The sequence below is a fragment of the Canis aureus genome, chromosome 1 (assembly GCF_053574225.1).
Source record: "Canis aureus isolate CA01 chromosome 1, VMU_Caureus_v.1.0, whole genome shotgun sequence".
NCBI lineage: Eukaryota > Metazoa > Chordata > Mammalia > Carnivora > Canidae > Canis > Canis aureus.
In genome coordinates this window covers 70,951,538-70,964,424 of record NC_135611.1, presented here as the reverse complement: position 1 = coordinate 70,964,424, position 12,887 = coordinate 70,951,538, and the positions used below count along the sequence as shown (strand labels likewise).

Genomic DNA, 12,887 nt, shown 5'->3' with positions numbered 1-12,887 from the left:
GCAAGGGAAACAAAAGCAAAATTAAACTATTGGAACTACCTCAAAATAAAAAATTTTTGTACACTGAAGAAAACTATCAACAAAACAAAAAAGCAACCTAGTGAACTGGGAGAATGCATTTGCAAATGGCATATTCAAAAAGAGGTTAATATCCTAAATATATAAAGACTAAGCAACAAAAGTCAAATAATCCAATTAAAGTTAGGCAGAGGACCTGAATAGCCATTTTCCCAGAGAAGACACACAGATGGCCAACAGACATATGAAAAGATGCTCAACATCACTCATCATCAGGAAAATGCAAATTAAAACCACAAGAGGAATAAATACCTGCATGACTCAGTCAGTAAAGCATCTGCCTTTGGCTCAGGGCATGATCAAACCCTGCACTGGGCTCCCTCTCCTCCCTGCTCATGTTCTCTCACTCTCTCTCTCTCTCTCCCTCTCTCTCTCTCTCTCTCACTATCATTGTGGACAAAGATTGTCTCTCTCTCTCAAATAAATAAAATCTTTTTTAAAAACCCACAATGAGTGACCAGCTCCGGCCTCGGCTCCCCCTCCCAGAGCCCCCTCCCCGGAATGGAGCCCACTTGAGCCCAGCCACCCGGCCAGAACATCAGCCCCGGGGGGCAAACCAGCCCAGCCTACCTTCCACCAGCCCAGCCCTGCCAGACCCCCCCAAAGCATGAATCTCTTCTGATTCCTGGGAGACCTCTCCCACCTCCTAGCCATCATCTTGCTACTGCTTAAAATCTGGAAGTCCCGCTCTTGTGCCGGGATTTCAGGGAAGAGCCAGGTCCTGTTTGCTGTGGTGTTCACTGCCCGGTACCTGGACCTCCTCACCAACTACATCTCACTGTACAACACGTACATGAAGGTGGTCTACATTGCCTGTTCCTTCACCACAGTCTGGATGATTTACAGCAAGTTCAAAGCCACTTATGATGGGAACCATGACACATTCCGAGTGGAGTTCCTCGTTGTTCCCACGGCCATCCTGGCATTCCTGGTCAACCATGACTTTACCCTCTAGAGATCCTCTGGACCTTCTCCATCTACCTGGAGTCGGTAGCCATCCTGCCACAGCTGTTCACGGTGAGCAAGACGGGGAAGGCAGAGACCATCACCAGCCACTACCTGTTTGCTCTGGGCGTCTACCGCACGCTTTATCTCTGCAACTGGATCTGGAGCTACCACTTCGAGGGCTTCTTCGACCTCATTGCCATCGTAGCAGGCCTAGTCCAGACTGTCCTCTACTGCGATTTCTTCTACCTCTACATCACCAAAGTCCTGAAGGGGAAGAAGCTGAGTTTGCCGGCATAGCCCTGGGCTCGGCCATCCCTCTCCTCAGCAGCCCGAGAGACGCAGAGGAAGACAGCGAAAGACAAGAGCCTTCCCTTCCTGTCCAGGGGTGACTTTTTAAAGACCCAACCTCTCCGCACTCCCCAGCCCCCCTCCTGCCAGGCTTCAGGGGGGTGGTGGAGGACCCAAGTCTTGGGGAGCTCAGGACCTGGGGTGTTTGTAGTTTTTTGCCTTTTAGAAAAGAAAAATCTTTCCACTGTTTAGTTTTCAATTCTGATGACTCTGTTCTCTTCTACTCTCTGGCCCCCAATTTTTATAAACTGTTTTTGAGTGTCCCATGGGGCAGGGTCACATATCTTTGCCCTCCTCCAAGCGGCTCACCCAGATCCTACCCTCCAGCCTCCCAGCCTCGCCAGTTGCCAAACACTAAATCTGCAGACACTCACCTGTCTGACCTCCCACCATAGCCATGAACACAGCCTCCCCCACCAAACCCCCCTCAAAGTTCAGGAATGGGGAGACTGCAGATGGAGAGCTCTGTAGTTACTGCGGGAGCTGAATCCAGGGCTCCAGAGCTGGCCCCGCCACTGTGGTTGTTCTTCCAGGGGGCCTCACGGGGTAAACAACCCCCACTGAGCATCATGGTGGCCCTCACAGGATAAACAGGATAAACATTACTCACTGAGCCCTGCACCAGGCAGGGGGCTGAGCAGCTCCCACAAGTGCTAACACCTGAAAATGAGCACAACAGGCCCCTCCGCCAGAAGACCAGCTAGACAGACAAGTTCCAGGGGAAGTCAAGGGACTTTTATATATATATATATTTATTAATTAATTCAGAGAGAGCAAAAGAGAGGCAGAGACACAGGCAGAGAAAGAAGCAGGCTCCATGCAGGGAGCCTGAAGCGGGACTCAAACCGGGGTCTCCAGAATCACACCCCCGGGCTGAAGGTGGCGCTAACCGCTGCGCCACCCGGGCTGCCCGGAATCAAGGGACTTAAAGTATACAGAATCAGAAGATACTCCCCGGTGTTTTGTTTGTTTGTTTGTTTGTTTTTTGCTTTTTGTTTGCTTCCCCCACCCTTTTCCCCGCTTTCTTTCCTTTTCTTTATCTTTTTCTTCTTTTTTCTTCCTTTTCTCTTTTTTCTTTTTCTCTTTTCTTTCCTTCTTTCTCTCCTCTCTTTTTCTCCTTTTCCCAATACAACTTGTTTTTGGCCACTCTGCACTGAGCAAAATGACTAGAAGGAAAACCTCACCTCAAAAGAAAGAATCAGAAACAGTCCTCTCTCCCACAGAATTACAAAATTTGGATTACAATTCAATGTCAGAAAGCCAATTCAGAAGCACTATTTTTTTTTTCAGAAGCACTATTATAAAGCTACTGGTGGCTCTACAAAAAAGCATAAAGGACTCAAGAGACTTCATGACTGCAGAATTTAGATCTAATCAGGCAGAAATTAAAAATCAATTAAATGAGATGCAATCTAAACTAGAAGTCCTAACGAGGAGGGTTAACGAGGTGGAAGAACCAGGGAGTGACATAGAAGACAAGTTGATGGCAAAGAGGGAAACTGAGGAAAAAAGAGACAAACAAAAGACCATGAGATTAGAATAAGGGAAATAAATGACAGCCTGAGGAAGAAAAACCTACATTTAATTGGGGTTCCCAAGGGCGCCAAAAGGGACAGAGGGCCAGAATATGTATTTGAACAAATCATAGCTGAAAATTTTCCTAATCTGGGAAGGGAAACAGGCATTCAGATCCAGGAAATAGAGAGATCCCCCCTAAAATTAATAAAAAACGTTGAACACCTCAACATTTAATAGTTAAACTTGCAAATTCCAAAGATAAAGAGAAGATCCTTAAAGCAGCAAGAGACAAGAAATCCCTGACTTTTAAGGGGGAGTATTAGGGTAACAGCAGACCTCTCCACAGAGACCTGGCAGGCCAGAAAGGGCTGGCAGGATATATCCAGGGTCCTAAATGAGAAAAACATGCAACCAAGAATACTTTATCCACCAAGGCTCTCATTCAAAATGGAAGGAGAGATGAAGACCTTCCAAGACAGGCAGGAACTGAAAGAATATGTGACGTCCAAACCAGCTCTGCAAGAAATTTTAAGGGGGACTCTTAAAATTCCCCTTTAAGAAGAAGTCCAGTGGAACAATCCACAAAAACAAGGACTGAATAGTTATCATGATGACACTAAGCTCATATCTTTCAATAGTAACTCTGAACGTGAATGGGCTTAATGACCCCATCAAAAGGCACAGGGTGTCAGACTGGATAAAAAAGCAGGACCCACCTATTTGCTGTCTACAAGAGACTCATTTTAGACAGAAGGACACCTACAGCCTAAAAATAAAAGGTTGGAAAACCATTTACCATTCAAATGGTCCTCAAAAGAAAGCAGGGGAGGCCATATCAGATAAACAAAAATTTACCCTGAAGACTGTAGTGAGAGATGAAGAGGGACACTATATCATACTTAAAGGATCTATCCAACAAGAGGACTTACCAATCTTCAATATATATGCCCCAAATGTGGGAGCTGCCAAATATATCAATCAATTAATAACCAAAGTTAAGACATACTTAGATAATAATACACTTATACTTGGTGACTTCAATCTAGCACTTTCTACACTCGATAGGTATTCTAAGCACAACATCTCCAAAGAAACGAGAGCTTTAAATGATACACTGGACCAGATGGATTTCACAGATATCTACAGAACTTTACATCCAAACTCAACTGAATACACATTCTTCTCAAGTGCACATGGAACTTTCTCCAGAATAGACCACATACTGGGTCACAAATCAGGTCTGAACTGATACCAAAAGATTGGTATCATCCCCTGCGTATTCTCATACCATAATGCCTTGAAATTAGAACTAAATCACAACAAGAAGTTTGGAAGGATTTCAAACACGTGGCGGTTAAGGAACATCCTGCTAAAAGATGAAGGGGTCAACCAGGAAATTAAGGAAGAATTAAAAAGATTCATGGAAACTAATGAGAATGAAGATACAACCATTCAAAATCTTTGGGATGCAGCAAAAGCAGTTCTGAGGGGGAAATACATCGGAATACAAGCATCCCTCCGAAAACTGGAAAGAACTCAAATACAAAAGCTAACCTTACACCTAAAGGAGCTAGAGAAAAAACAGCAAATAGATCCTACACCCAGCAGAAGAAGAGAGTTAATAAAGATTCGAGCAGAACTCAATGAAATCGAGACCAGAAGAACTGTGGAACAGATCAACAAAACCAGGAGTTGGTTCTTTGAAAGAATTAATAAGATAGATAAACCATTAGCCAGCCTTATTAAAAAGAAGAGAGAGAAGACTCAAATTAATAAAATCATGAATGAGAAAGGAGAGATCACTACCAACACCAAGGAAATACAAACGATTTTAAAAACATATTATGAACAGCTATACGCCAATAAATTAGGCAATCTAGAAGAAATGGACACATTTCTGGAAAGCCACAAACTACCAAAACTAGAACTGGAAGAAATAGAAAACCTGAACAGGCCAATAACCAGGGAGGAAATTGAAGCAGTCATCAAAAACCTCCTAAGACACAAAAGTCCAGGGCCAGATGGCTTCCCAGGGGAATTCTATCAAACGTTTAAAGAAGAAACCATACCTATTCTACTAAAGCTGTTTGGAAAGATAGAAAGAGATGGAGTACTTCCAAATTTGTTCTATGAGGCCAGCGTCACCTTAATTCCCAAACCAGACAAAGACCTCACCAAAAAGGAGAATTATAGACCAATATCCCTGATGAACATGGATGCAAAAATTCTCAACAAGATACTAGCCAGTAGGATCTAACAGTACATTAAGAAAATTATTCACCATGACCAAGTAGGATTTCATCCCAGGAAACAAGGCAGGTTCAACACTCGTAAAACAATCAGTGTGATTCATCATATCAGCAAGAGAAAAACCAAGAACCATATGATCCTCTCATTAGATGCAGAGAAAGCATTTGACAAAATACAGCATCCATTCCTGATCAAAACTCGTCAGAGTGTAGGGATAGAGGGAACATTCCTCAACATCCTAAAAGCCATCTATGAAAAGCCCACAGCAAATATCATTCTCAATGGGGAAGCACTGGGAGCCTTTCCCCTAAGATCAGGAACAAGACAGGGAGGTCCACTCTCACCACTGCTATTCAACATAGTACTGGAAGTCCTAGCCTCAGCAATCAGACAACAAAAAGACATTAAAGGCATTCGAATTGGCAAAGAAGTCAAACTCTCCCTCTTTGCCGATGGCATGATACTCGACATAGAAAACCCAAAAGACTCCACCCCAAGATTGCTAGAACTCATACAGCAATTTGGCAGTGTGGCAGGATACAAAATCAATGCCCAGAAGTCAGTGGCATTTCTATACACTAACTATGAGACTGAAGAAAGAGAAAATAAGGAGTCAATCCCATTCACAATTGCACCCAAAAGCATAAGATACCTAGGAATAAACCTAACCAAAGAGGTCAAGGATCTATACCCTAAAAACTATAGAACACTTCTGAAAGAAATTGAGGAAGACACAAAGAGATGGAAAAATATTCCCTGCTCATGGATTGGAAGAATTAATACTGTGAAATGTCAATGTTACCAGGGCAATTTACACGTTTATGCAATACCTATCAAAATACCATGGACTTTCTTCAGAGAGTTAGAACAAATTATTTTAAGATTTGTGTGGAATCAGAAAAGACCCCGAATAGCCAGGGGAATTTTAAAAAAGAAAACCATAGCTGGGGGCATCACAATGCCAGATTTCAGGTTGTACTACAAAGCTGTGGTCATCAAGACAGCTGGTACTGGCACAAAAACAGACACATAGATCAATGGAACAGAATAGAGAATCCAGAAGTGGACCCTCAACTTTATGGTCAACTAATATTCGACAAAGGAGGAAAGACTATCCATTGGAAGAAAGACAGTCTCTTCAATAAATGGTGCTGGGAAAATTGGACATCCACATGCAGAAGAATGAAACTAGACCACTCTCTTGCACCATACACAAAGATAAACTCAAAATGGATGAAAGATCTAAATGTGAGACAAGATTCCATCAAAATCCTAGAGAAGAACACAGGCAACACCCTTTTTGAACTCGGCCACTGTAACTTCTTGCAAGATACATCCACGAATGCAAAATAAACAAAAGCAAAAATGAACTATTGGGACTTCCTCAAGATAAGAAGCTTTTGCACAGCAAAGGATACAGTCAACAAAACGAAAAGACAACCTACAGAATGGGAGAAGATATTTGCAAATGATGTATCAGATAAAGGGCTAGTTTCCAAGATCCATAAAGAACTTATTAAACTCAACAGCAAACAAACAATTCAATCATGAAATGGGCAAAAGACATGAACAGAAATCTCACAGAGGAAGACATAGACATGACCAACACGCACACAAGAAAATGCTCCGCATCACTTGCCATCAGGGAAATACAAATCAAAACCACAATGAGATACCACCTCACACTAGTGAGAATGGGGAAAATTAACAAGGCAGGAAACCACAAATGGAGAGGATGCGGAGAAAAGGGAAGCCTCTTACACTGTTGGTGGGAATGTGAACTGGTGCAGCCACTCTGGAAAACTATTTGGAGGTTCCTCAAAGAGTTAAAAATAGACCTGCCCTACGACCCAGCAATTGCACTGTTGGGGATTTACCCCAAAGATACAGATGCAGTGAAACACTGGGACACCTGCACCCCGATGTTTCTAGCAGCAATGTCCACAATAGCCAAACTGTGGAAGGAGCCTCGGTGTCCAACGAAAGATGAATGGATAAAGAAGATGTGGTTTATGTATACAATGGAATATTACTCAGCCATTAGAAATGACAAATAGTCACCATTTGCTTCAACGTGGATGGAACTGGAGGGTATTATGCTGAGTGAAATGAGTTAATCGGAGAAGGACAAACATATGTTCTCATTCATTTGGGGAATATAAATAATAGTGAAAGAGAGTAGAAGGGAAGGGAGAAGAAATGGGTAGGAAATATCAAAAAGGGAGACAGAACATAAAGACTCTTAACTCTGGGAAATGAACTAGGGGTAGTAGAAGGGGAGAAGGGTGGGGGTGGGGGTGAATGGGTGACAGGCACTGAGGGGGGCACTTGATGGGATGAGCACTGGGTGTTATTCTGTATGTTGGCAAATTGAACACCAATAAAAAATAAATTTATTATTAAAAAAAACCATCCAGTAATTTTGTTACTGGTTATATATCCAAAGAAAACAAAAACACTAATTTGAGAAGATAAATGCCTCCCTATGTTTATTGCAAAATTGTTTACAATAGACAAGATATAAAAGCAATCCAAATGTTCATCAATAAATGAATGAACAGGGATGCCTGGGTGGCTCAGCAGTTGAACATCTGCTTTTGAGTCAGGTCACAATCCCAGAGTTCCAGGATTGAGTCCCACATCGGGCTCCTTGTATGGAGCCTGCTTCTCACTCTGCCTATGTCTCTGCCTCTCTCTGTGTGTCTCTCATGAATAAATAAATAAAATATTAAAAAAATAAATGAACAAGGAAATTGTGGTATGTTATGTAAAATGGAATATTACTCAGCCATCATAAGAATGAAATTTTGCCATTTGCAACAAATAGGTAGATGAAGAGGGTATAATGCTTAGTGAAATAAGTCAGAGAAAGACAATACTATGATTTCCCTCACACGTGGAATTTAAGAAACAAAGCAAGAGACAAAAAAACAGACTCTTAAATACAAGAACGAGCTGGTGGTTGCCAGAAAAGAGGTGGGTGGGGTGATGAGTGAAATAGGTAAAAGGGAGGGGATCCCTGGGTGGCTCAGCGGTTCAGCACCTGCCTTTGGCCCAGGGCGTGACCCTGGAGTCCTGGGATCGAGTCCCGCATCAGGCTCCGGGCATGGAGCCTGCTTCTCCCTCTGCCTCTCTCTCTCTCTCTCTATCATGAATAAATAAATAACATTTAGAAGAAAAAAAAAAAAAGAAATAGGTAAAAGGGATTAAGAGTACAGTTATTGTGATGAGCATTGTAATGTATAAAATCGCTGAATCACTGTATTGTACATCTGAAACTAATATACACTGTATGTTATTTATACTTCAGTTAAAAATTATAGAAGAGAACACAGGCAGTAATTTTGCTGACTTCAGTCACAGAAACATTTTTCTAGATATTTCTCCTAAGGCAAGGGAAACAACAGCAAAAATAAAAAATTGGGACTACATCAAAATAAAAAGCTTTAATACAGTGAAAGAAACCATCAGCAAAACAAAAAGGCAACCTATTGAATGGAAGAATATATTTGCAAATGATATATTTGATAAGGGGTTAATATCCAAAATATATAAAGAATTTATACAACTCAATACTAAGAAACTCCCAAACAATCCAATTTGAAAAATAGGTAGACGATCTGATAGACATTTTTCCAAAGACATATAGATAGCCAAAAGACACATCAGTAGCCATCAGGGAAATGCAAATCAAAACCACAATGAGATAACACCTCACACTGTCAGAATGGCTAAAATAAAAACAAGAAATAACAAATGTTGGCAAAGATGTGGAGAAAAAGGAACCCTTGTGCACTGTTGGTGGGAATGTAAATTGGTACAGCCACTGTGGAGACAATATGGAGATCCCTCAAAAAATTAAGTAGAGAAATACCCTATGATCCAATAATTTCTCTACTGGGTATTTCCTCAAAGAAAATGAAAACACTAATTTGGAAAGACATATACACCCCTATGTTTATTGCAGAATTATTTCCAATAGCCAAGATATAGAAACAACTTAAGTGTCCATCAGTACATGAATGGATAAAAAAGATTGCTATACATGTACAATGGAATATTACACATCCATAAAAAATGAGAGCTTGCCATTTAGGACAGCATGGATAGACATAGAGAGTATTATGCTAAGCAAAATAAATCAGACTGAGAAGACAAATACCATATAATTTCAGTCATATTTGGAATATAAAAAGCACAAAACAAATGACTAAACAAACAAACAGTAGAATTAGTCTTATGAATACAGAGAACAAACTAATGGTTGCCAGAGAGAAGGTGGTTGGGCAAAGTGGATGAAGTGAAGAGGAGTGGGAAATGGAAGTTCCCAGTTATGGAATGAATGAGTCACAGGAATAAAGAGCACATCATAGGGAGTATGCACAGTGACATTTTAATAGTATTGTGTAAGAGGTGGTAGCTGTACTTGTGGTGAGCACAGCAGAATGTATAGAGAAGTTGAATCACTGTGTTGTACATTGTCAACTATATTCAAAGTTAAAAAATTTTTAAATAAAATTGTCCAAAACTGAAAAAAAAAGAATCTTGAAAATAGTGAGAGAAGCAAATCATGTACACATGATCCTCACTAATATCAATGGCTGACTTCTCATCAGGGGCCATAGAAACCAGAAGGCAGTGGGATGACATATTCTTAGGAGTAAGATTTTTTTTAAGATTTTTTATTTATTCATTTATGATAGAGAGAGTGTGAGAGAGAGGCAGAGACACAGGCAGAGGAATAAGCAGGCTCCATGCCGGGAGCCCGACGCGGGACTCGATCCCGGGACTCCAGGATCGCGCCCTGGGCCAAAGGCTGGCGCCAAACCGCTGAGCCACCCAGGGATCCCCAGGAGTAAGATTTTTAAAAATTGTCCACTGCCAAACAGTTTTCCAATGTAGTTATTTAATTTTACATTCTCTCACCATCGGTTTATTAGAGTTGTCATTTCTTCATGATCTTGCCATCCTGGCATATAGTCAGTCCTTTTCGTTTTGCCAGCCATTTCACTGCACATATAATGGTATATCCTGTTGTGATTTTAATTTGTATTTTCTTAATGATTAATGATGTTAAGCATCTTTTTATGTGCTTGTTTGATCCATAGATCTCCTTTCGTGAAATGTCTTCACATATTTTGTTTAATTTGTCGTTAGTTTTCTTATTATTTAGTTTTGAGTGTTCTTTATGTATACTGTATACAAGTCAGCTATCAGATGTGTGATTTGTAATATATTCTTCCCATCTCTTTTTTTTAATTGAGATATAACTCACATATAACATTATATTAGTTTCAGGTATACAATATAATGATTCAATATTTCTATATATTGCAAAATGATCACCCTCAATAAGTCTATTATCTGTCACCATACATAGTTACATCCCCAATAGTTACAACAAGATGAAGTCAACCAAAGACTTCCTGCCATTTCCCCCAACTTCAATCAGTAACATCCCACCACACAGCCAACCACTGAGCCCCAAATACTCCCCAAATTCACCTTGAAGTCTGGCTGCAATCTTGTTCACAAATCCCTCTGACTCCAGACATCATGGGCTGATCTGAGCTCATCCACATCATCACACCCTTCCTTTCTTGTGCCTTTTGTTCATCATACACTTCTATTCCATTTTCTCTGAAACTTTGTGTGTTGGTTCTTTCTATGCTCACTTCCCCTTTCCACTTCCCTCCATTCTTTTACTTCTGTACTGTTGTTGCTGGTATCACAGCTTCCATGAGATTTGATCTTCAAAAGTCACCAAGGATTTCCCATCAGCAAAACCCAATTTTTAAATTCTTTTAAATTCAGTTCCTATGTTCATCCTCAGACAAAACCTTTGTTGTCAGTTTAGTAATCTCTTTCCAGACTCCTTAAAATGCACTTAAAAACATGTGCACATAAAAATGCACAGTACATTTTATGGCTTTTCTTAAAAACCTCACTGAGTTTAAGCTGTTTCTACTGCTTTGTAATTTGCTTTTTCACTTAGAAAAGTATATCCTAGAGATTTCTCCATGTCACACATTCAGCTTATCTTTTTTATTCACTGCATAGTATTCCATGGTATGTATTGATAGTGTAGTTTGACAATATTATTCCATATTACTCTTCTACTGATGGACATTTAGATTGTTTAATTTTTTCTAATATTTTAAACAATAATGCAATAAACATAATTAGTTATGTCATCTTATGTACGGGGGAAAATGTTGCTGTATTGAATAATTGAATAATTACTAAGTTAAAAGCTATAGAAATTTTTAACGGATAGATATAGTCAAATTCCCCTTCAAAATGCTGTGACAATTTACATTTCTCCCAAGAGCATAAAAGAGTACACATTTCCTTGCATGCATTTTAATACTAAACATGATGAATACTTTTATTGTTGCCAAACTGTTCAAATCTTTTGTGTGTTTTTCCATTGAGTTATCTTTTTTCAATAATTTTATAAGTATGTGCACATTCTATATTTTTATATACTATCAGTAATATATATGTTGTAAATATTTTCTTCTGATCTCTTACTTCTTTCACTTGTTTACTTGTCTTTCACTTGGTTGTTCAGAAGTTTTTAGTTTACATATAATTAAATGTGCCAGTCTTTTCCTTTATAGTTTCTGGGTTCTGTGATTTGCTTAAAGCCTTTCCAGCCCCAACACCATAAAAAAAATATTTTTGTAATACTTTCATAGTTGAGTTTGGTGTTAGCTCATTTTTAAGGTGTTAGCTTATTAATCTATCTTTTTCTTAAAAGATTATTTATTTATTTACTCATAAGAGACACAGAGAGAAAGAGGCAGAGATAGGCAGAGGAAGAAGCAGACTCCCTGTGGGGAGCCTGATGTGGGACTCGATCCCAGGACCCCAGGATCACCCCTGAGCCAGAGGCAGATGCTCAACCACTGAGCCACCTAGGTGCACCTTATTAATCTATCTTAAATTTGTTATTATGGGTATGATATGAAGTATAAATGTAGCTTATTTTTAAAATCCAAATGGAGAACTATGGAAGAATATGCTGGATGCTCAAACCATTTCTTCTTCTTCCTGGGCATACATTTTTTTTAAAGATTTTATTTTTTACTCATGAGAGACAGAGGCAGAGGGAGAAGCAGGCTCCATGCAGGGAGCCCCACGTGGGACTCGATCTCAGGACCCCGGGATCAGGCCCCAGGCCGAAGGCAGACACTCAACCGCTGAGCCACCCAGGCATCCCCTTCCTGAACATACATTAATCTACCTTTCTTTTTTCTTTCTTTCTTTCTTTCTTTCTTTCTTTCTTTCTTTCTTTCTTTCTTTCTTTCTTCTTTTCTTTTCTTTTCTTTTCTTTTCTTTTCTTTTCTTTTCTTTTCTTTTCTTTTCTTTTTTGTAATCTACCTTTCTAAGCCTTTGCAGTTAAGTGTGGCCATGTGACTCAGCTCTAGGGAACAAATGTGGACAGAGATTGTGGACTCCATTTAGGCCTGGCCTATGCAAACTTCCCACACACATCCTTGACCTTCTTCCCCCTCCTGGCTGAGGCAGCCAAGTATGCACCCTTGGAAACTATGTTTTGAAGTTAGAAGTATCCTAAAATGGGAAAAGTCTTAATCCCTGAATCACTGCTTGGAGGAAGGCCACCACCTATCAGGATCACCTATTGTAGACCTTAAGGGAGAAATAGTCTTTTATGTTGTTAAATGACTAAAGATACAGCAGCAAATATCACCTTTGCTAATCTTAGAGCCAATTTTTCC

The 12,887-nt window shown here is 40.1% G+C and overlaps 1 pseudogene; it reads left to right on the top strand.

Annotated features, from left to right (window-relative positions):
- The first annotated feature begins 670 nt into the window (after positions 1-670).
- Positions 671-1,550, top strand: LOC144317336 (ER lumen protein-retaining receptor 1 pseudogene; annotated as a pseudogene).
- Positions 1,551-12,887: the final 11,337 nt, after the last annotated feature.